General features: G+C 42.9%; 1 protein-coding gene and 1 long non-coding RNA gene across 10 annotated transcripts in view; one reads left to right on the forward strand and one right to left on the reverse strand.

Annotated features, from left to right (window-relative positions):
- Lca5 (Leber congenital amaurosis 5 (human)) overlaps positions 1–12,401 on the reverse strand; it is a 51,640-nt gene extending 39,239 nt beyond the window's left edge. For 2 of the 9 annotated variants that reach the window (XM_006511538.4, XM_006511536.4), the window contains exon 1: positions 10,448–10,536. The gene's annotated coding sequence lies outside the window, so the exon portion shown is untranslated. Of the gene's footprint in view, positions 1–3,945; positions 4,077–10,315 lie in introns of all 9 variants that reach the window. The other 7 variants (XM_011242832.2, NM_029434.3, NM_027448.2 and 4 more) reach the window with 7 other exon arrangements.
- Gm2087 (predicted gene 2087) lies at positions 954–23,981 on the forward strand. Its single transcript, NR_102437.1, has 3 exons — positions 954–1,012; positions 15,333–15,450; positions 23,792–23,981. It is a non-coding gene; the product is annotated as a predicted gene 2087 (long non-coding RNA).
- Positions 23,982–24,723: the final 742 nt, after the last annotated feature.

A 24,723-nucleotide genomic window follows, 5' to 3' on the forward strand; every position in this document is an offset into this window, starting at 1 on the left:
GGTGAGAGGCAATTGTGCAGCTTGTATCAGTTATGAATCTTCGCATTTTAAAGATATTTGTTCAAATGCTTCCAAATAAAATTAAATGTTTGAGGTTTGCTTCAAAATAACCCAGAGAGGACAAAGAAGAAAGATCACCAAGAGTTAGCAACTGTATGAACATGGTGAGGAAGACCAACATCTTCATTATCATGCTATGGTTTCTCTGAATGTATGGGAGAGAGAGAGAGAGAGAGAGAGAGAGAGAGAGAGAGAGAGAGAGAGCAGAATAGAGAACCCTGGGGTCCAATGTAGGGCCTTGCACATGCTGAGTACATAATTTAGCACTGAACTATATCTCCACTGAAAACATATTTTGCTTAGCTCGATGTATTTATGTCTACCAATTTCAGGGTGTTGAAAATTCATCAATGTATCTGAAATCAACAGTTCTAATGGCAAAGTACGAATATGTAGAAAAACAAAACACAACTCAAGTCTATAAGACTCAAATCAGAAAATGGGGTTGCCATGCAAGTACGACGACCTGAGTTTAGAACCCGACTCTCAACAGGTCTCCCACTGTTTTACCGCTGTAATTGACTAAGAGTAAGGTAGACAAGTCTCAAGCAATGCCCAGCTTTACTCCGAGCATCAGACAATGTATACTCTGAGGGTTAAGGGGAATCACATAAAGAATACAATCACAAGGACAAGATGCAGGTGGCAAAACATTTCACCATAGAGGCGTATGAACAAATACTAGCCAGTTTTAATGAGCAACCTGGAGTACAAACGCTCCTATCTGCCACACCTGAGAGGAACACACAAACACGTTCCAAGAACTATTCCGAGTTTTGAAGAAATTGAGGTCAGAAGACTCTTGTCTTGTTGTTCTCTTGGAGTTTTCTCACAAGTGCTCAGAATTCTGCTCGACAATGCCATTGTTGAACCATTCCAAGGTCCCAACACTCAAGCTGCAGAGGCGGGAACTCCCTACGGATCACTACTGAGCGCCGACAGAGCCAAACTGGTAAGTCCTAGGGCGAGTGAGGGATAACTGGCCTCACACAAAAAGGTAGAGAGTGACTGAGGAAACCCCATGTCAACCTCTGGCCTTCACACATATACACACATGTATGCACCAAAAATAAATAAACGTCAGCCCAATGATTTGTCCCCGCAGCCATCCGCACACGAGACTATTAATAGCAACAATTAGAGAACTGTTTTAAGGATTAAACCGGGTAATTCAGTAACTACTACACAAGTAAGTGCACTCCATTTAAATGCTGACAATGTTAAAGTTGGTTATGTGAGATAAAGCTGTATCCTCCCAGCCTCACCCATCTGGACCACTAAGGTGCTGTCCCGCTGTTCTTGACAAAGGGGAAGAACACAGAACAGCATTCTTCCCTCCTCCCTAGGACTTACAGTTAAATCAGAAAAAATCCCTACACCCCAGTATCCAACTTCTACTCCCCACAACAAGTACTTCAAAAGCTTATATTTTTCATGCTTAAATCTCCCATCATTCATGGCCAGCTGGATCCAAAATTATTCAATGGGAGGCTCCAGAAATAAACAATGCACAACTTGTAAACTGTGCATGATAACATCCCCCGTCACTCCACCCTGTCCAGCTTGGGATGTGAATCATCTGTCTGCCCAGAGTATCCACACTGTGTATGCTACCTGACCGTGACTCATGTCATAGCCAGCTTGGTTATCAGGTGGCCCTGAGGGAGAGGAGCAGAGATGCTGCAGTCTGGATGTACAAAGACGCCCATCTGAAGTTTTGCACAGTTTATTTCTGGGATCTATTTAATAGTTTTGGACCCAGTTGACCCAGTTGATGGATGATGGGAGACTAAGCATAAAAAGCAAAAGCCGTGCTTGTTGTGGGGAGCAGGAGTTAGATAATGGGGCATAGGATTCTGTGAGGTTTAACTCTAAGTCCTTGGGCAGAGGGAGGTGTGATGCTCTTCTGTTCGTTCTTGCCCTTTGTGAACAACAGCTGGTCAGCCAGCAACTGGATAGTCTAGAAGGGTGAAGTCAGGGAGCCCCGTGAACTGTTTAAGTGTAAAAGTTGAAAGTTTTTAATAAAGGAAAAACAAAACTAAATAAAACCCCAAAGATTATACACTAAAACCAATAGTACAAAATATTGCAAGAAAACTCTATATTTATATAATTTTATTATAGTATTTTATAATCGTTCTAGTTAATGTTACTAGTCAAAATGCCTAGCTCATAAGGTCTACCTTATCCTAGGAATATAAACTAGAAAAAAATAGATAATACAGGGATTTGCACCATCCTCAATTTTAGGTGGGGGCTGAAGAACACATTCCCTAAGGACAAAGTGAGACTACTGTACACTATTTCCTGAATTACCATTTATGGGCTATGAGGATTTAACTCACTCTTCATTTTCGATGGTTGTGACATTCAGCTACATGCTAATTTTAAAACCTTTTATTTTCAAATATATAATTAGCCTTTTTTTTTTTTTTGGCTGAGAGGAAAAAGCATGCCTGTTATTATATTCCTAACAAATACTAGCTTTTCGTGCTACCAACATCCTGAATCTAGTCCATTCTTCTTCTGACACTGCTCTTGAATTTCCTACTCTAACTCACCCCAGTTCATTTCTAAACCTGGCACACGGCCATTAATATGGAATTGTTTGTATCAGAGTCCTGGTCACTGCACCATATCTTGGGTACGATCATTGGGGGGGGGGGGTCATCTTTATTAGTTTCCATAATCATTTAATAGTCTATATCCTTAAACAGGTCTTTCATAAAGGCTATGTACAGTTTAGGGGGGAGAATCTCTATGTATGGAGCTCTATGTAAAGTTTAGGGAGGGGATGACCTCATACTTGACAGAGGCTCTGAGTTCCAGATAGGTCACTTTCTCCAGAATTCCTGGAGCACTGCGCCCTGGAGCACTGCACCTCTGCCCTGGAGCAATGCACCTCTGCCCTAGAGCACTGCACCTCTACCCTGGCTTTTAACTTTCAGGGAGTTATTGTTGTGCTCATTCTCTTACTAAAAATATTTTGATTTTTATGAACAATAAAACCCGCTCCTATATAGAATTGGAAAGCTAGCACAGCTATCTAGTTTTTATTCCTTAGTATGCTCACCCCACCTGTAACTATCCCATGTTTTACCCTCCTAGCCCTGGTAACCCTGGTGACACATTTCTGCCCAGTTTGAAAACGAACCCTTTCACTTGGCTTCTTTCTCACACTCTCTCCGTGCTCAGGGTTGTACTCCTGCCACTGCGCCCCCTCCTGGCAGGTTCCCGTCAGTGGAGATGCCCTGATGGAGGAGGGGATGCCTGACTCCAAGTTCTGCACACCTACAGCCTAGGTTTCCAAGCCAGAGAGTCATCCAGAGAGTTAACTTGGAATGTAATCTCCACTCGCAATCATTTGCTTTGAAACCTACACTAGTCATATTTTCCCGGGACAGCTTTTGCCAAGATCATCAATAATAGTGATTGTCCTACATCCAATAATAGTGAACATCCTACATCCAACAGTTAATTTGCATCCCATCCCTACTTGACTACAGCATTACCACCTGCCTTCAGAAAGCACTCTCTTTTCCACCTTCTACACTCAATGTCCCAGCCATCCTCATTGGCTTCCTTTCCCGTATCTACACTCCAGTTCCTTAGGTCATCTCTACAGCTGACTTTCAGATTCAAACGTTCCCTCTCCCTATTGGACAAATCACTTCAGATTCACATGTTCAAAAGTACAATGCCTCCATCTGTGACTCTTACCTATTTTCCTGACCTCACTAAGGGGCTTCTCTCCACTAAAGGACTACAGCTATCATTACAAACCTAAGCTAACCTGGGTCCTTCTCTCGTCACATCCCTAAGTCATCTCCAAAACCTGAGTGTTTAACCTCCAAAAGCTGTGTTGTAGTTCGACCCATGTCTTACCATCTGCAGTGCTACTGCCAGCGGAGGAGTCTGAGTCACCATCTTTTCTCAGTTGGACTTCTGCACTGGCTGCTGAGAGCCGACTTTCATTCCCACAGTTAATTCTTCATGAGGCAGCCAGAAATAGCAACCTGGAGCAGAGATTACACAGCGGGGCTTCCCTGCTCCATCCACTTCAAAGACTTCCTAAGACCATCTGATTCCTTAAGGTCAAAGCTGCCCAAGATTTAGCACTCTGTTGCCTTCCCCAGCCTTGTCAGGCCACTGCTGTCACCTCTTTCCCTGAGACAAATGGCCCTCTGTGCTTTCCACCTGCCAAACCTTGTACAGGCTTCACTCTCCAATTAGACCTTCCCAACTCCCTCATCGGGGTCTCAGCACAAAGGTCACCTTCTCATAACACTTCGGAATGAACTCTCTTACAGCGAGCCCAGTCACACCATTCTATTGTCTATTTTGCAGTCTGTACAGACCTTACTAGCCCTGGGAACACTCTTCTGCTGACTGTGAGAATTTTTTACCGGTTTATTTTAAATAAATGAGAAATCTAATAGGGCTTCAGACAAAATTCAGTAAAATCTGCCTGCATTGATATCTATGGTTTGTATTTGACTAATATTTCTGGTTTGGAGACAGGGTCTCAGGTAGCCCCGGCTGGCCAACAACTCACTATGCAACTGAGGATGTCCCTGATCCCTACTGGTGCCAGTAATGGGACTACACGTGTGAGCCACCACAACTGGCTCAGACACATTATAAACAAATGCAATTACTTCCTCTCTTTAAAAAGAAAAATGTGTAGCTTAAAGAGCCATAGCAAGGAAATAACTCCTAGTGACACTCTGCTACTTTCTCATGAGAGTCATAGAGCTGCATCACATTCAGCCATCATCAGAGATGCTTCCTCCTGCAGTAGATAGGAACAAATACACAGACCCACTGCCAGACACTATACACAGAGTGAGAAACCTTGGAACTCGCAGCCCTATATGGACTATCTCCATCAGATCCCTCCCCTTAGGCCTCAGGGAACCCCACAGAAGAGGAGGCAGAAAGAATGTGAGAGCCAGAGGGGATGGAGGACACACATAAAACAAGGCCTTCTAAACCCAGCAGACCAAAGCACATGTGAACTCAGACTCAGGCAGCACGTATAGGTCTGATGGGGTCCCAGCACTGAGGGCGTAAGTGGTCATAAACTCCAATCCCTAGCCCCGGAGCTATCTCCATTTGTTAACTGTTTGCAAAGGAAAAGTTAGTTTTCTCCAACAGAGTTTCACTGGGGGTACAAACAACTCTTAAGGGGTGGCCCCATGCCTGGCAGTAAGTGACCAACACAAAACGGTGTTTTTAGGGGGCCTTTGTCTCAAAATGTTTTGTCAGGCTTTCATCTGTCTGTCTGTCTGTTTCCCTTATGGGACTTCTGTGTATAGATCATGGTTTCCTCCAGTTTTGTGTTTTCATGGGATCTCTCTGTGTGCGATTGTGTGTGTCTGTGTGTCTCTATCTCTCTGTGTGCGATTGTGTGTGTCTGTGTGTCTCTATCTCTCTGTGTGCGATTGTGTGTGTCTGTGTGTCTCTATCTCTCTGTGTGCGATTGGGTGTGTCTGTGTGTCTCTATCTCTCTGTGTGCGATTGTGTGTGTCTGTGTGTCCCTATGTCCGTATGTGTTTCTTGTGCTTCTTTTTCCTCCTGTTTGTTTGGTTTTCTGGTTGGTCTGACCATTTTTATCTTACTTTATTATTATAATTTTTAGATGCCTGCTTTTTTTCAGAGAGAGAGAGAGAGAGAGAGAGAGAGAGAGAGAGAGAGAGAGAGAGACAAAGGGCTCGGACTTGGACAAGAGGGGAAGAGGAAAGCCTAGAGGAGGGATTGAAGGAGGAAGACACACAATCAGAACATACTGTATCAAAAAAAAAATCTATTTTCAATTTTTTTACAAAAATGTGAAGCTTAACAGAACCCTGAAGATGTCCGTGTGTGGGTTTCCAACTCACTTAAAGTAGTCACTGTGGCCAAGAATGAACCAGGGTTTTACCTGTTTCTCCTGTCATCGAGGAGTGGGGTGGAATGGTTTGATGTATTCATTAAATGAAAAAAATGAACCAGTTAAGAGATACACACATACATACGCATGCACATACACGTACACATGTCTTCCTAACTCAATCTCTAAGAACAGTTACTTCCCTAAAACTGGCAAGATCACTCCTACAGCAAGGTCATCAATTCCACAACATTTCAGTTTTTTTATTTAAAAGTAAAAAAATTTTTTAAACAAGAATCTCCAATAATACAGGTTATACATAACTGGTCAGGAAATAGCATACCAAAGATTCCTTCGGTGCTGGGATGGCTCCTTCAGAACCAGATTCTAAAGTGAGCTGCAATCTGTAGAGACCCCTGTGTATGAGCAGTGTCACAGGGATCGTGGGGCTCGCCTCAGTCCATGAACCAAGTGTTTAAAAACTAACGCGTTGGTGATTCCCTAACAAAACCCTGTGCTGGGTTTCTGTGTATAAAACATTGCTCCCTGGTTACCTCTACCTCTGGCAGGCAACAGAACAAGAAGAGTAAAAGAGACAAAGCGAAAAATGGAAATAAGGAGCTTTGTCTATGGGATGCTGGGTGGGAGGTAAAGACCACAGCGCCGCTCCCAAACGGTGAGTGCAGATTGATTTGCGCAGAGCGTGGAGATTAAAACCCACGGTCTCCTCACTCCGCCCGTGCTTCTGCAATACTTCCAGAAAAATGACTTTATTTGCTCGAGAGACTTTTTCTTCTTTAAAGATCAAACTGTATTTGTTTAAAGTAAAACTTTAAAATACTAAAACCTTTTAGATTATGTTTGATGTTTAAGTATGATTTTATCACGATCGGTCAACCCACAGCAGGCTCTACTCTTCCCATCTCCAACATAATCAGCTCCTTTTAAACAGCATGTTAAATACTCAGCCAAATGAAAGCATAACTGCAGTGTGTGTTCATAGAGTTTAGTGGATCAAATGAAAAAAAATCATAGGATATTATTTCATTCATCCACTGGACACTTGTTCAACATCCACAAAATGTCAAGGCATTGCACATTGGATCCGTTAGAAATGAAGAGTGAGCGAAAACCTGCTGAGTCCCCTGTATGAACAAGCTCGGAGCCAAGAGAGAAAAACAATACCACAGAGCACAGCTGCTGCAGGTAAAAGGAAGTAGAGGTGGTGAAGGGAGAGCCAACGCAGGTGCCAGGAGGAAGCTGGGAGGTTTCCAGAGAGACAATGTTCTGTTTCTGTTTTCATGTATTACCAGAGGTTAAGCACCACATGATGTGGGGGGGGTGGGGGGGTGGGGGGGGTGGTTAAATGTGGTTTAGCAAGGGCTGGGCACAGTGGCCACACCTTTAACTCCAGAACCCAGTGTGTAACCTGGTCCTTGTACCAAGTCAGCTGGGGCCTAAGAACAAAACAACGGCTTACTTTCAAACTGCAAATAGTTCCTAAGCACGGGAAATGTAGATCATCAGACCTGAGCTATACGGCAAGGGAGTATGTATGTGAATTGCATGTCTACTGCTGTACCACTCACAGGAGCCGTGATATGGGCCAGCCTGATGGTGGTGTAAAGAAAACAAGGTAGATATGCGCAGTGCAAGTGTATTCACCTATAAATACCGACCTGCAGGAAAATGAATGGAACCTAAGGTGGTCCAGGTTAAGTAAGCCAGACCCAGAAAGACAAATACCCCATGTGTTCCCGTATGTGGAATCTAGGCATCAATTTATATATGATGAGAATGAAGGGACAGGTCTAAAGGAAGTGAGCAGGAAGACAGGACAATGAAATTCATTTTCTTTGAATGGTAACCAAAAACTTACACACACAGCACATGAGCTTTTGAAATTTTAATACACACATTTTAACAATCTTTTCTATGTTGGTTATGTGTTGAAATAATATTTTGGATTATCCAGTTACCATATATTAAAATTAACTTTACCTGCTTATATTTTTGTGTGCTTATTGAAAAATATGTACTTCACATTATATAAATATGGGCCTTTAATCCCAGCACTTGGGAGGCAGAGGCAGGCGGATTTCTGAGTTCAAGGCCAGCCTGGTCTACAAAGTAAGTTCCAGGACAGAGAAACCCTGTCATGAAAAACCAAAAAAAAAAAAAAAAAAAAAAAAGGAAAAAGGAACAATCTGGTTTGAAATGAGTACACTGGCTGTGGGCATCAGAAAGTAATGAGTGAGGCTGGATCAGATGGAAGCTACAATCACAGGCAGACTGCTTACAGAAACAAAGGATCTTTAGGATGGTTAAAGCACTTAGACATGACCTTTACAAAGGTCTACCTTAACCCAAAAATCAGAGGTCTGCGCTATAATAGCATAGCTAGGGATAGAGAGCATCAAAGTGATGCTGGAGATACTGAGCAAGTCAAATAAGCCGGACTTGGTGATGGACTAAATGTCGAGTATGAGAAGAAGAACCTGGAAGAATTCCAAAGTTTTTGACTTGTAAAGCTGGATGCAAATGCTATCATCTGACCGCATGGGGTTTATCAGACACAGTGAGTCTGAGGTACCTGTGGGCAGGCTAATCCAACTGGAAGTACCTACAATTACCTACCCAGAAGTTGGGAGAGATGCAAAACTGGGGGTGTGCTAGTAAGTTATGGATAGTAGAAGCCACCAGGAAGGATGGAGTTGGCCAAGAAACTATGGAATGAAAAAAGAAAATAGAAGACTGAGTTATGGAATGAAAAAAAAAAAAATAGAAGACTGAGTCGTGGGCAGAGGAGGGGGTGTCCCCAAGCTTGACAACAGGAGGGACTGCTTGAGTCTTTTTCTAGCAAGTCTGACAGAAGTAGTTCCGTGATGTTAAAGAGATACAGTTTTGGAAATATTTATTTTCCAGAGGCATCAACTGCTTTTGACGTCTGAATGACGGTCCATCAATTTAAAGAACTAAGAGAACTCGTCTTTCCTGCCACACATTTGAATAAACATACTAACCAATGCACAACCGATCACAGGGTGAAATACTGTAAATACTAATAGAAAATTGGAGTGTGGAGAGAGACTAGAAAGAATACAGATTAATGAGAATGAGAAAAATGAAACCTCCATTTACCCTTTTCCTGGATGCCTGTAGCTCTCTCACCCGATCCCTCACCATTTAAATGACTTTTTAAATTTACTTACTTATATTTGATTATTTGTGTGCTTGTTTAGTTAGTAAGTTAGTTATGTGAGTGTTTTGTTGAACGCCTGTCTGTGTGCCATGGATACAGTTCCTGGTACCTAGAAGGGCCAGAAGACAGCGTAGGATTCCCTGGAACTGGAGTTACAGACAGTTGTGGGCTGCCATGTGGCTGCTGGGAATCAAACCTAGGGCCTGTGGGAGAGTAGTTAGTACTCTTAACGGTTGAATCAGCTCTCAAGCCCTAAGTTATGACTGTTGATCCCAAAGACATCTATCTAATCCTGAACGCACGGTTGAGCATCCATGTGTATGTGGTCAAGCCTACTCTGCTTGGGCCAAGAGTTAAGACCCTCAAACTTCGGGATTGAGATGTGCAGGCAGGAGCTGGTCCAGGACAGGAAACACGCGCACACACACACACACACACACACACACACAATTAATCAATCCTAAAAGAAAATTTACTTTCATAAAACCTTCCTCCACACCCCGCCCCCACCCCACTTACCCAAATATAGGTACAAATACCTCCGTAAAATTAATCCTCACAATGTGTCTACCATTCACTGCACTTCTCTGGAGGAAAAATACAGCCCCTAGCAACTTGTTACCAACCAAAAGATACCATTACGTATCAAGCCCATGAAGTGACTAAGAATTTACATTCAGGTGAACTGGTCACACAGGGAAACACTGTTCCCTTATTCAGCTAGCGCGAAACAAAAGGCATGTGCATCCACCCCAACTCAGTTCTGCCAACAGGTAGGTTTTGCTAACTACTTTCATTCGTTCCATTCCATCCCTCAATGATGTATAAAAATAATCCACAGCCTGGACCAAAGTGTCTCTCCCCTTTAACGACAGTGTTAACAATAATATCCTAGACTGTTCCAGAGTCTCTGAAAGGCTCCGCGCGCCCTCCTTTCCCATCCCGATCTACACCAGTCTCCAGGGGTTTCTTTCTGGTAACTTCGTTCTTCTTTGGATCCGTCTGCACATGCTTTCCTTCTGCTTTAGGGGGCTAACAAATCCCAGTCTCTCAACTTTCTCTTCCTTCTCTCCAAAGCATCCGCCGATCAGCCCCGCCTCGCCCCGCCCCATCACGTCCATCCCCCCCCCCCCCCCCCCCCGGCCGCAGACCTCCTCTCTCATCCGAGGCCCGCCCCTCACCCTCCAAGCTGGCACCTCCTGCTCCTGCCTGGATCATCGGCCGATCCCCGAGTCCGACCGACAGCTACGGTCCGAGACCTAGAGTACCCGGACGCTGCAGACTGCGGTTGCGGGGAGTTTGAACTCACTCACTGTAGGGACCACGGCTGCGGGCGGCGGCTCGGCGGCTTCGGCTCCTGGGCAACGGAGCAGAAGCCCAGCTTGCACCGCGGGAGGACCGGCCTCCGCCTCCCCCAGTTCCCATTGGTTACTGGACTCCATACGTTCATTTCTATTGGTTATTGTGGCATCGGAAGGCGGGATGGCGAGGAGAGAGGCATCAACCATTGGTGGGCCGGTGAGGCGGGGAACCGCGACCCGCGAGGACAGTTGCACGGAGCCCAGCACCCAGGACAGACCGAAAGAATGCCAACCCTTCTCATAGAGGGACGCCGGCTCCAGAAAGGGTCTGTGGACAAAACCCTTGGAAACCGGCCCTATTTTTTTCTGAATATTTTGGATTTCGTTATAAAGAAATCAATGTACTTTTCTGGTTCCGCTGAAATTGATGTGTAGGAGGGTGTGGACTTGATATTTTCATGATACTGCTGCCTGGGTTCTGGACTTTCTTGAGATAACACATCTTGAATATGGCTTGCGCATGATTTTTAAGTTCTGAAGGAAATCTGGGGCTAAAGGATAATGAGAACACGTTTGTTCTCGTTATGTTTTCAAAGAATTGTTTTTAAAGGAAATATTCTGAAGTGCATGACAGTGGGCTAAGGGCAGCTAGATGGCTAATTTTTCTTTTAAACTTGACAGTGCACACTAAGCAGTATTAATTGCAGTAGGTAAAGAAGCTATAAAGAAAATCTTTTCCACGGGGGCTCTGACGCTCTCTGAGCTTCTCATCCAGACCGTTTAATAAGACTGTTCAGTTCCCGATTGAAGCCTGCTGTCATTTATACTCCAGAAAATAGATTCAGGGGGTAGTAAGCGGTGAGATCAGGATAGAACCACATGGCTATTAACTTCCAAATCTAGCATCTTTAGAGCATTTCTCTAACAGGGTAATAGCATTACTGGCAAGTCAAAAAAGTATCTAAAATTTTAGAAATCTCCCAAACAAAATACCTAATTGTGTATAACATTTTCAGTGTCCTTATTACACCACACAGTGTTACTCTATCAGAGATAACAATTACTTTATTTGACCTTGAAAAAAAATAACCAAAATAATTTATAGTTCCTCAAAGCCAGTTTTACCAAATTGATGTTTTAAAGATTTGTCCCAAGTGTGATGATAACTTCACCTTTCTACATGGCATGACTTTGATCTGCCATTTTTATTAGGACTTCAGTTTTCTGATTATACCATTTCACTTCACTGTGTACTACACAGGTTACAGCTTTCCAGGAAAAAAGAACTGAAGCTACCAAACCACATTTTAATATTTTTACTAATTGAAACTATTTAACTGCATTAAATATTTAACTGCCGTTTGTAAAGATTGTGTTTGGGGATGAATCCTAATCACAGTTGGGCACTCTGGGTTTGTATTCTAGTCTCACAGGAATTCCTGTTACTACAGTGCTTCAGACTCCCATTGGCCAATGAATGCCCCTCCCCCCCTTTTTTTTCCTGCAGGACTTTGCCATGTTTGATGCTCTATGGCAATGACACACACACACAAAAAAACCATTTCTACATATGTTTAAGAAACTGCAGTTTTTCCTATGAGGGAACTACTATTGCAGAATCAGAAGGACTTGTTAGAACCTTCAAACCATTTACTAGCCAGAGGTAGACATAGTTTTCCTGACATCAGACAATAAAGATATATATATATATATATATACACATATACATATATATATGTGTGTGTATGTATATATATATACGTGCATATAATCTTATAATTACAATAGCAGATCATCCTCAACAAAAGTTCAGTTTTTCATAAGATACCATTCTTTTAAAAAGTTGTGTGTGACAGATATGATCCAAAATGTGTGAGCCTCAGACAGGAATATATCAACTCCTAGCCTTGGCTATACACATAGCAAGATCTTGTCTTAAACAAACAAAAAACAACAGAAAGAAAAAAAAAAACAACCCCCCGCCCCCCGGGCATTGTGCAATGAAACACCTTGTTGATGTTGTTCTTCTACCAGTCAGGGGCAGAGCAGAGGGCAGTCCTTTCTTCATCCCTAGCCTGATGCCTGGCTTAGTAGCCAAAGCTGTTTTATGCCTAGGACACACAAAAATCAAACCAAATCCAGGCAGCACAGCACAGGAGGAGGAAAGCAGACCTGCATTCTGCCATGCCATAAGGTAGGGGCAGGAGAAAGATACCCAGAGACCTGCCCTCCACCCCACAGCATATGTAGGCCATAGACCCACAAAGCCCTGCCTACCACCAAGCTGCACATCGAAAGAGGGGGAAGACAGAAAGAGCCCTGCAATCGCTACGCCATCCACAGACCCCTTCCTGAGAACAGCACAGGCAGACCATAGACACTCACTTGCTGCCCCCGCCATGCAGGGAGATGGAGGCTGTAACCAGGGGCCTGGTGGCCGCACGGCCATCCTACAGTGGGAACAACCACGATGTACAAATATGTTGTGGCCAGAAGCGAGGGAAAGAGAAGTGGAACAGCTTGAGCATTGTGAAGAGAGGTGGGACTGGAGACTCAAGGGTGGAGAGGAGTAGCCTGTTTTGAATGGCCAGTGGCACCTCCTGAGGCCATGGTGAGGTCCCAGCCTGAGCTGCCACTGAAGATCATGCCTGGATCGATGGCTACACAGTTTCAGGGGTCAGTGTTGATGGCTATGGTTCATATCACCACTAGAGAACACGGGGAAGTCCCTGGTGGAGGCAGCCTATGGGGATGACATGGATATCCAAGGGCTGTCTAGAACCAGCCCCACCCCTCACCATTGACTCCAGTGTTTTGGCCAGAGCTGGCTCCACCCCTCACCAGTGGCAGCACCACTTGCTCAGGCATCATAGTGCAGCTGGCCCTGGTGGCAGGGGTGTGGGTGAGCTGCTCCCCTGAGTGTGGGAGAGCTGACTCTGGGAGTTGGGAAAGCAGGGCTGTCCCCTCACCCCTTTATGCTGCCACCAGAGGCAGTGGGAAGAGCTGACCCCAAGAGCAGGCCCTACACCTCACCTGGGCAGTACAGTAGGCTCTCCTAGTTTGAGAGGCTGTGAATGAGCCAGCCCCAAGGATGAGAGCGAGGTAGGGCTTGGCCCCATCATTTGTCTGCCAGGAGGTGGCGTGGGTGTGGGGTGATACCCTCTCCTCACCCCCTTGCTACCTGTGACAGACAGGAGAGCTGGCCCTAGGATCATGGAAGTGGGTAAGCTGGCCTTGTTCCTCTCCAGTGGCAGCATCTATGGTATGTCATAGTGTATCCCACAGAGTATTCCTCTGTCCACACACCTTCACTGGCATATGTTCATTGCCAAGGTTAGCTCTCCTGAGTGCTGCCAACTGGGATGGGAGAGGTGGGGACAATTTAAAGCACTGCAGCCAGTGATGTTTTTCTATGCTTTGGTTTTGGTTTTGGTTTTGGGTTGTGTGTGTGTGTGTGTGTGTGTGTGTGTGTGTGTGTGTGTGTGTGTGTACTTTGGGGAGATGGTTGCAAGAGTGAAGGATGGATATGAGAAGATGGGGCACATGATGTGCAAGACATAAAGAATCAATAAAAAATTAAAAAAAAAACAGAACTGTCACAGTTTTGTTGGGGTTTTACCTAAATATATGATAAGTATCGAAATTTGACAATTTATCATGTTGTTCATGATGAATTGTCTGTTTTAAATGTATTGATTTGTTTGTTTATTGAGTAAATAGACTGTTAGCATATAACAATAAAGAGCATCTATAGTTGGTATTTTTTAAAAACTGACTTGAAATAAACTAAAAGAAATAAATAAAGAAATAAACTAAAGATAAGACTCAAGAAGACCTAGAAGATGGGGCTGCTCTTGCAAAAACACACAGTCCAATCTGATTATCCTTCCTCATCTTTGATGGCTCAGTGGTTAAGAACACTGACTGTTCTTCCAGAGGTCCTGAGTTCAATTCCCGGTAGCCACATGGTAGCTCACATCTGTAATGGGATCCGATGCCTTCTTCTGGTGTGTCTGAAGACAGCTATGGGGTACTCACATGTATAAGATAAGTAAACTAAGGTGAGCTATAGTACTTCCTAGCTGTTGATTATTGCACCATGTAAAGTTGAATTGTTGAATACTTGATGAAATTTTTGAGTGATTTACTGTTTCTGTTAAAAAAGAAACTGGACCACTTAGATATTACTGATAACTTTCTTTAAAATTGGAAGGTGAATCACTAATAGTATCTGAGTTTTGTGGACTTTATTTCAATTGGGGGAGGAGCTTTGCATCTGTGTTAAATTAAAAAAAAAAAAACTTGCCTATATCAAAAGTTGAGTTTCACTCCTCATATATTTGTATAGACCAATCTGGTAGACTTTTTTTTTCTTTTAAATTTAAGAAAAGCTCATAATTATAAGTCCTCCAGCCTGAGAACTTATACTCCAGCCTGACCTCTATTGGGCAATCCTCCTGCCTCAGCCTCCTGAGTGCTAGAATTCCTGTCCTGTAAAGCTAGATAATTCAATTAAATGTCTCCATCCTTTGACACATCTTAATGCGGAACAGCCATACCTTAAGCATTCACTCGGCTCACACCGGTAGTAGGTGCCTCATGTTTAGAGTATTTACACAGAGTAACATGAAGTAGTGGTGGGAAGCCGGCTTCTGAGAAGAAAACTGATGCTGAACTAGAAGCCTGCGTCCTTAATTCCAAATCTGACTTTGCCTTCTACTAGCTGTGGCAGTGTTGCTCTCATTCTCTCTCTCTCTCTCTCTCTCTCTCTCTCTCTCTCTCTCTCTCTCTCTCTCTCTCTCTCCCCTCACTTCCTTTCTTTCTTTTTCTCTTTCTTCCTTTTTTTTCCTTTCTTCCTTTCTTTTCATTTTTTTTTCTGATTTTGTTTTATTTTTAGGACAGCAAATTACAGCGTCAGTTGCCACCGCCCACTTCAGCAATAAAAAGTCCCAGATTTAAAATACAGGAAGCAGATTTCATCAAAGGAGTTCCTTACTGTGAAAAGGCACAATGAGGTACATGACAGAGAGGACTGCATACAAATGGCTTGCTACCTCTGCTGTGTTTCTCTCCCTCCCTGCACCCCCACCCCACCCCACTCCCCCACACATACCTTCTAAGGAGGTTCTAATGAACTTGCTAAGCACATCTGAAAATCCTTGGAAGAAACCACATCTAAGGTCCTTCTCATTTTAAACAGATCTGTGGTTACATGAATACAACTCCATTCAAACCTGGTGAGTCTCTTTTAGCCAGGATTAGTATTTTATCAAGAATGATGGTAAGTTTAGTACTGTCCATGGACTTACACTGGTATATAGGTGTTTGATCTGTATCTATGGTTTCATGTCATTGTCAGATTTTATAAAAGAAAATACAGACATAAGTCATTCACGTGGCTTCTAATGTTTTCTTCAGTACTTAGGCCTTTGTCGTCAAACAATACTCGTACAGAGTTTATAACTCTCAAATCAGAGACTGCCTTGCTGATTTGGGGATCAATCTCAATCCCTGTCCCCCCGTCCCACCGTGTGTGTGTGTGTGTGTGTGTGTGTGTGTATGTTTCTCTCTCTGTGTATAGGTATCTCTGTTTGTCTCTGTGTGTTAATCTGTCTGTTTGCCTGTCTCTGCTGTCTCTATCTCTGTCTCTCTATCTCTCTCTGACTCTATCTCCCTCTCCCTATGTATGTGTATGTTTCTCTATGTCTGTCTGTCTGTGTGTGTGTGTGTGTGTCTCCCTCTCTGTTGGTCTCTGTCTCCCTATGTCTCTTGGTCTCTGTGTCTGTCTCTCTGTCTCTGTGTCTGTCTGTCTGTCTGTCTGTCTCTCTCTCTCTCTCTCTCTCTCTTTCTCTCTGTGTGTGTGTTTACTTTTGTTAGTTACATTTTTTATTTTGAGACAGTCTTGCTCTGAAGTCCAGGCTGACCTCTACTGGTGCAGTCCTCCTACCTTGTCCTCCTGAGTGCTAGAATTCCTGTCCTGTAAAACTAGAATTTCCAGACCTTCCTTGCCCTGCTAAACTGGAACAGGAGAAGGTGGAGCCCCCAGAAATTCGGCATCTCCCCGATATGGCATTCTAGAGGTTCTCAAGAGTTCTCTCAGTCACTTAGCAAATCAAAACGTGCAGCCAAATGTGAAGGCCAGCTCCAATCCCACCATCACCTCAGAGAGGTGTTCAAATCTGCCTGCAGCTGGTGTGACAACCCTAATGGGCGCAGCACCCAGCACGGAGCATGGGACTGGCCTCCCAAGGCACATTGTTGCCTGCAGCAATTCGATGAAGTAATTGACCTTACACTGGCCGCAGATGAGATGCGGTGAAGATATTCAACCCACAAAAACAGGAAAACTGCCACAAATCAGACTTCCCCAGAGTCCGTCATTAGCCCTTATCAGCACACCTCTTAATCCAGGGATCCGGAGGAGTAGGCTCATTTCTACTCAGGCAACAACCTGAGGAAGGACGCGCTGCATCTTGACAGGGAAACAAAAATTTAAGTTAATAAATTAAAAAATAAAGCCCAATAGGACTGTGCCTTTTCATGAGTAAAAGCTTTAATACCGCCCGCAAAGAGCAATTTTCCCCGCAGTGGCTTATGCCATTTCCTATTGTCCAGTGGGTGACCAATTTCTCTGATACAAGCCATTATTTAGATCAGAGGGTTATTTTAAGAATTAATTTTTAATAATATTCAATCCGGCCAAGAAAAAAAAAGCTCTAGGAATGATTTTTAAGATGTTTAAGGTTTCCCACGTTTTGTGTGGTTTACGACTAAAGCCCGAGCATTAAATAAAGGAGCAACTGTCGAAAGTGCCGCCCGCGGAGTAAGCACTCTGATCTACCTTCTCTCGGTCGCCCTCTGGTTCTATTTGTGGCTCAGAAGGTGACTGAGAGGACGATGAGTGCGATGAGTGCAGGTCGCTACGAGCCAGTCCAGCCAGCCAGGCCAGCCGCGGGTTTCCCCGGATTTAAGCCTCCCACCTGACCCTTCACTCCTCTGAGCTATGACGCTGCCCTTTCCTCCTCCTCCCTCCATAGCCGCTGCTCTTTGTGGCGCAGCATCTCACTCAGCTCAGGGCCTGGCCGCGCCTGTGATACCGGATGCATCTGTGGCCCTGCCCATCCTTGGCAGTGTAAGAAAAGAGAGCAGCCTTGCAGTCATTCGGACTTGAATCCGTTAAAATGATGCATAACTTATATCTTATTTGATGCTTTCCAACCAAAGCTTTCAAATGAACGAAACCTGGGAATAAACCAAGTTAATTTCCCCCACTTTTCCTTCTGTTTTAGTTGGCGTGCCTCGCTAAGTATAACTCATATTTGATCTCACCACCTGAAGTTTTATCTTGGTAATTAAAACAATTGGAAAGCAATTTTAGAAATAAGATGTCATAGGAAAACAAACTATTCCCTCCCACTACATATGGCTAAGTACCCGTTAGACCGGTGACCTACATCAGAGAATGAAAAAAATGTGCCAAAAATGTAAAGATGCTTGTGAAGAAGTGTTGCCCCAGACACTGGCCCTTTGACAACAGTGGTTTTTGAAGTTGTATTACTGGTTTGCAAATGCAGTGTTAAATGATTGCCTGCAGATCTAACCAAAGGAAAACTTCAACCTGTCCTCAGCCTCCTGCTAACACTTGGTAGTATTGTGTCCTTTTGGTCAAGTTTATGTCTCCTCCTCCTCCTCCTCCTCCTCCTCCTCTTCCTCCTCCTCCTCCTCCTTCTGAGACATTCTCTACTTCAGGTTAACCTTGAATTCCCTAGTAGCTGACAATGACCTTGAGTTTCTGATCCTTATGGCTTTACCAGTAAAGTGATGAGATTACAGGCCTTTGCCACCAACCACCCTGGTTTATGCAGTGCTAGACATGAACCAGGGTCTCAGGCACGCTAGGCAAGCACTGTCTCCACTGAGCCTCCTCCCCAGGCATGCTTCTTCCAATACGTTGTTATTGGAGAACAACAAAGGGGCACACAGGCTTTCTGAACAAAATCGTTACAAGCAGTGGTCTTAAGTAAAACAGCCCATGCTGTCAGTGTCCAGACAGACAGATAAATGACAGACTTCCAAGGATCAAAGAAGCACGTAGGAATGAGGTCATGGTATCTCTATCAGAGAGCGATTTCTACATGCCTTGACCCAACCTGGAACACCGCAATTAGTACTCGGGACAAAGGTGAAGTTGATCACAACACTGTGACATGATTCAACACATTTAGGAATGCTAAAACATTTCCCCCTAGAATACCAAGTGAGCCATACAAATAGTGGGGAAAGCATCTCTCAAAGTCTCTCAGGCTTCCCCCTCCCACCTGCTAGGGAGAAGGTTGCCTGGGAGATTTTCCTCCTGATTCCTGGAAATTTTGAACTATTACCCTCGAAGAAGCCATGGATAATTAGGACTCAGCAGCACCTTCCTCAGGATTACATATGGGTGTCAAGTCCCGCCCTGGAAAAGGCCTCTCCTCATCTTCAGCAGAAGAAGCCTGAGTTTGGGAAAGGATAGAAGAAACTAGTTGCCTTTACAGAGATTTGCTGTTTGTTTTGTTTTGTTTTTGTTTGGGGGGTTTTGTTGTTTGTTTGTTTTTTTACTCTTATGAAGCTCAGTGGGTGGGGACTGAGAGGTGGAAATCCAATTGAATAGCTCATCTTAATCCACAGTGTCTAAAAAAAAAGGGATGTTAACATCTCATGATGCATGCTAGTCAGTTACAGCCCCTTTGTTCAGTGTTTTGGTGTTCCCACTGAGATAGAGTATTTGAGACAGCTGTTGAAAGAGTTTCCCATTGATGGGCCACATCTGAAATGCTAGCATTTATTTCTAGTGTAGCAATATCTGAAACTGGAACCAAAATCACCCTGGCTAGAAAGGCTCTGTGATATAGACCAGAGTCCAGTTTAGTTCTCTGGGTAAAAAGACACTGCAATTGCCATTGAGGGTCTTGATCGCATGTGAAAGGAGGGGGCTTGACGAAGGGGATGCTGGGTAGCCAGAGATAGGGTTAGAAGGGTGACAATTAGCCCTGAGAGGAAGTCCTTCTTTTCCTCAAAGACATAGGGGACCTTGATAAAGCCAAGCATTGCCAAGGTAACCAGGCTTTGATTCCTTGGAACCATGCAGACCTCTGGAGAGTGGTCCCAGGTCAACATGCTGGACTGTAGCAAGAGAGTTAGCATCTTTGTGCCCCTGATGGTGTCCCTTGGGAAAAAGCTGATGCCAGATCTGTGGCACATTCTCTTTCCTGCGTCTCAGCTTGGTCATCTTCGTGGTTCCATTTCCTGGTGAGAATGGATTGAATTCAACCATGAGAACCACACCTGAGAGCCTCACCTAATCCTTACCACTCAAAGGTTCTTCTGGGTTTTGTTTTTGTTTTTGTTTTTGTTTTCTCTTTGTCTTTGCTTTTCGGGAACACGGTCTCTCTATGTAGCCCCTGGCTATTCTAGAGCTCCCTATATAGACCAGGCTGGTTTCAAACCCTCAGAGATCCTCCTGCCTCTGCTTTGTGCGTGTTGGGATTTAAGGCATGTGTCAGCAGGCCTGGCTAAGGTTCTTTTTCTGAACCTAGGGATTAAGGTGTTTTTACCCTCCTCAAACCTTACTGATGTTAAGCATCAATCACAGAGCCTTGCCACCATTAAACATCATCCATTCCCGAGAGTCAGAGTCTCCATCTCTCTCTCCACATGTCTCTGTCTCTCAGTCTATTTTCACCTCTCCCTCTCCCTCTCTCCCACGCCTCTTTCTCTCTTTCTCTCTGAATCTGTGAACCTGTTTCTGTGTCCTCACATCTCTTCTTTTGTAATCTTCCCGTGTGTTTCTATCTCTCTCTCTCTCTGAGTGTCTTAAAGACATGAGAATGTTTTATACCTAGACGTTTTATACCTAGACGTTTTATACCTAGACTATGTTTCAAATACTGCATCACCAGAGAGTTACGGAATGAATCTGTGCAAGATGTTAGACTGGTGGGAACCTGGAATTTAACCATAGTATAGTTGAGAGCAGTGACTGGAAAAGAAAGGAGACAGTTGTTTTAATGCCTGTCTTTCAAAGTTCTGTTGCTCAGAAGAGACACTTTCACCAAGGTGATGTATAGAAGAAAGAGTTTATCTGGTGCTTAGCATTTCAGAGGGTGACTCCGCGGCCATCATGGATGGATGGTAGCAGGCAGGCAAGCATGGCTCTGGAGCAGCAGCTGAGAGCTTACTCTCTGATCCACAACAGGAGATAAAGAGAGTTCACCGAGAACGACATGGCCTTTGGAAACCTCCAAGTTCAGCCCTAGTCACAGTAACAGTGACATGAGTTCACCAAGGAGAACACACCTACTAAAGTGTGAGTTTGCTGTCAAGTGTCAAAAATATAAATGAAGGATTTAAAGCAATATTTAGTCTAGCTGAAGGGAAGAGACTGAAAGAGGACAAGAGGAAAGGTCAGCCATTGTACCTGTGGCTAAAATTATCAAAGAGACAAGGACAGGGGGAGGCCAGAAAAGGACACCAGAACCCCTGAAACTGGAGTTAGATGGTTCTGAACGGCCATGTGGGTGCTGGGAATTGAACCCAGGACCTCTTCTTAACCACTGAGTCATCTTTCCAACCCCTGCTGTATCCTTTGAAATGGGGTCTCTTCCTGATCCTGGATCTCACCCATTTGTCAAGAGTGGCTGGTCCACGCCATGACAGTTCATGCTGCAGGGACCCTTCTGTCTATGCATTCTGGCATGATGGATGATGGGCATCTGAACTCCAGTCCTCAAAATGCACACCAAGCACACCTTGATAACTGAACTGGCTCCCCAGCCCCAGATGTGCTACTTTTTGAAGAGCATTTTTTTTTATTAGCTTTTTAAAGGCTGTTTTTAACTCCTCTCATGTGCTTTTTCCAATGCAGGCTATTAAAAAAAACATTTTTAAGAACACACAAAGACTCATCTTTAATATTCATAATGGAACAAGAGAGAATATCAAAATGTTCAGGGAGCCAATCAGATGTGTGCACTTGACCATATAAAAACCAGCTGGAGGCCAGTATGAGGGCCTGTGCCTGTAACCTTAGCAAGTGAGGGGCGGAGACAGGAGGATGAATATGGTTATGTAGTAAGATACTGTCTCCTAAAAACAAAGTCCATAAAGAAAAGCCACCTGAGGTCTTTGCAACTGAGGTCTAACTCTTTCAAGGCAAGATCCACAAAGGAACAACATTCACACAACTGCTGGATGCTCAGGTGCCCGCCCCCAACCCCAGCCCTACCCTCAGCCCCACCCCCAGCCCTAGCCCCACCCCCCAGCCCTAGCCCCACCCCTCAGCCCCAGCCCCATCCCTGATCCAGAGCTACAGAATAAGAATCTTCATGTCAGGCAGTGCATATGCTCAGAGAAACTTGAAAAGCATTTGGCTTAAGAGAATCTAAACTTGCCTTTGGAAAATCTCAGTGGTTGAAATGGGGTGCCTGGGGCCAGCAAGATGGCCCAGCTAATAATAAAAGAGTATGTTGCACAAGTCCGGCACCTGAGTTCTACTCCTGAAATTACATAAACCTGGGAGGAGAGAACCAACTCCACAAAGTTTTCCTCTGACCATCTCGCCAGCCCCAAAATCTTTTTATTATAAGAAATCTGAGGATAGGAAAACATGACTTTTAAGTCACAGAATTTGTATTAAAGGATATAATGTATTCAAAAATATTAATAGACCCTTTCTGATTTTCTCTTGACAAATACTACTGACAATCATTTGAGAGTTCTAGTTTCTGAAGTAGTCTTTAAAATTCAATAGAAGCTTTATTGAGAAGTCTACAAGATGGAATAAAGAATGTTGATTTAAAATTTGTAATTCAAATGTATTTTTTCCTCTACATCCTAAAGTTCAGTCGATTGGAATATAAGTTAAAGACATAAGATTCAATAGCATTTTACATGTCAGGATGGTGTAGTTAAGAGATTTGAAGTTATAAGTCAGAAAGAGCTGGCTGTCACTCAGAAGTTGCAAATTGGTACCAGTTACTCGAATTCTCCACTTTGTTTATGAGCTTAGCATTTAATGGATAAGCCATCTTCCCAACTATAGTTCCTTGTCTATAAAATGGAAAACATGTAAGCATCCACTTCATTGTCTATTTCGAACATTAAATTGGGTAATTTCTCAGGACACTCTTATTTTCATGCACTGAACAATAGCTAAAGAATGTGATCTAGGGGTTACTGTAAGGCAAACATTGCCACTACCGAAACTCTCTTAGAGTTAGCAGTTGTGTAGATGATAGAAAAGAAAAAGACATCTTTATACAGTAGCCACGTTCTGTGACCTACATAAGCAAAAGCTAAAAATACTTCCTGTTCCTAGAAAGGAAAATTGAATTAAGAGGTCAAATAACCTCACGGTGATTTATAGGCTAATTAATATCACAAAACCCATTGCTTTAAATAATTTCAAAATTATTATGAAGTGTAATTTAATCACATTGCTGCTCGTTGTATTTCTATTTCCTTTAAACTTCATGAGAATTTTATGTTTGAATATTCTTTAATAAAAGAATACCTTGGAGGACAAAAGCTATAAAAATGGAATGGCTATAATACAGGACACATTGGCCTTAAGACTTTTTTGATAGATTAGAAACAAAAAGATTTAAGTCGACTTCTACTCCAAAAGAATATAAGGATGGGTGTTTCCTTTCATTACCAATATTCAGTATTTTCACTCTTGAACTATGAAAAGAAGTGACACCTTATTTCATACATTAATTGCATCTCATACATTAATTCTGGTAAGATTATAAAGGCATCCAATGATGTTAGGCTCTCTCTTATTAATATGTGTTCATTTCAGGTGAAGCAATTACCTTTATTCAGATTTTACTAAGGTATTTAGTACAGCACTGCAATATTAATAATCAGCTTACGTTTTAAGTTAGTATTTTATGGTAGCCAATGGGTCTGTTTTCCTCAGTTTGGTGTTTGTCGTTCCAATGTGACTGTAGTTTTGGGGTAACAGAACCTCTAATTATTTTTGGTCCTGGGGATTAAAGCCAGGCTTCATAGATGTTAGGTGTGGCTCTACCATTTCTAGACCAGAAATTGTAGTTTGAGGATCATCTTTATCAAGTCCTGTGTGTGTGTGTGTGTGTGTGTGTGTGTGTGTGTGTTTGTGTGTATGTATGTGTTTATTGTTTACTGCTCTAATTTTAGGATATTTTTATCTTGATAATTTTTTATTTTAAATGTATTTACTTTCACTGTATTTACTATTTATAAATAACCTAATATTTAATTTTATTTACAAAGTCTATTTACTTTAAACTTGTGCCTCTGTTTATGTTTGGGATTTTTCTACTTCATTTTTAGGTTCATGTGACATGTGTTTGATGAAAGGATGGGACGTATGGGAAGGACACACAGACACACAGACTGCTTCAGCCGTAGGGAGCACTCTCCTGGATCACCGGATAAATAATGTCTTCTCTTGTCTTCAGTTTGGGAAGTTTTTTTTAAACACTTTTTTTGTGAATAATATATTTAAATTTTTTTCATACTATAGTTAATGTTTAGACATGCTATATCTTTCCTCATAACTATTTTTCATTTTAAGAATATAATTTTTCTGTTCATTCACCTAGTTTCAGGGAAATGTTGAGGACATAAATGTGCAGTGACATAGCAAATTAAATGTAACAACATTTTTAAAAAAGGAACTTGAACACTGGAGTAAAATAACATGTGCAAAAACATGTACTCTATCTTTGGACAAAGGAACTATAATGTTTTTCATATTTCTTTTATGGTCCTTATCCTAACTCATAAATATGCTTTATGGTTAGAAGAAGAGATACTAACTTTGAAATTTCAAGAAGAAATGTGTCGTCATTTCTACAATGATTCTGCTTTTCTGCCCATGTAAGGGATGTAGAGAGTAAGGATAGTCATTTTATGATTCTTCCCTGACTTCATACACAGAGATATGGAGCCAAATACCATCATGTACCTATTATCAACAAATCCTGATGAAAACATATCCAGGCTTTTGAGTTTTAACCAGCACGTTTAAAGTGTATCTTGTAGCATTTCATAGGTTCTATCATTAAATGATGATGAATAATGATTGGGGCAAGAAACCTAATATAAGTATGACTTACGTTTAAATTATTAAAATCAACACCTATTTCTAATGTTTGTCTTTTTAACTCGTTATTATTCAAGTCACTCATGACAGGGAAATTATCCAAACTATACTGAAATGTGAAGAATTTTAACTCTTACAGAACCAGAAAAAGCATGTA

The sequence above is a fragment of the Mus musculus genome, chromosome 9 (assembly GCF_000001635.26).
Source record: "Mus musculus strain C57BL/6J chromosome 9, GRCm38.p6 C57BL/6J".
Classification (NCBI taxonomy): domain Eukaryota; kingdom Metazoa; phylum Chordata; class Mammalia; order Rodentia; family Muridae; genus Mus; species Mus musculus.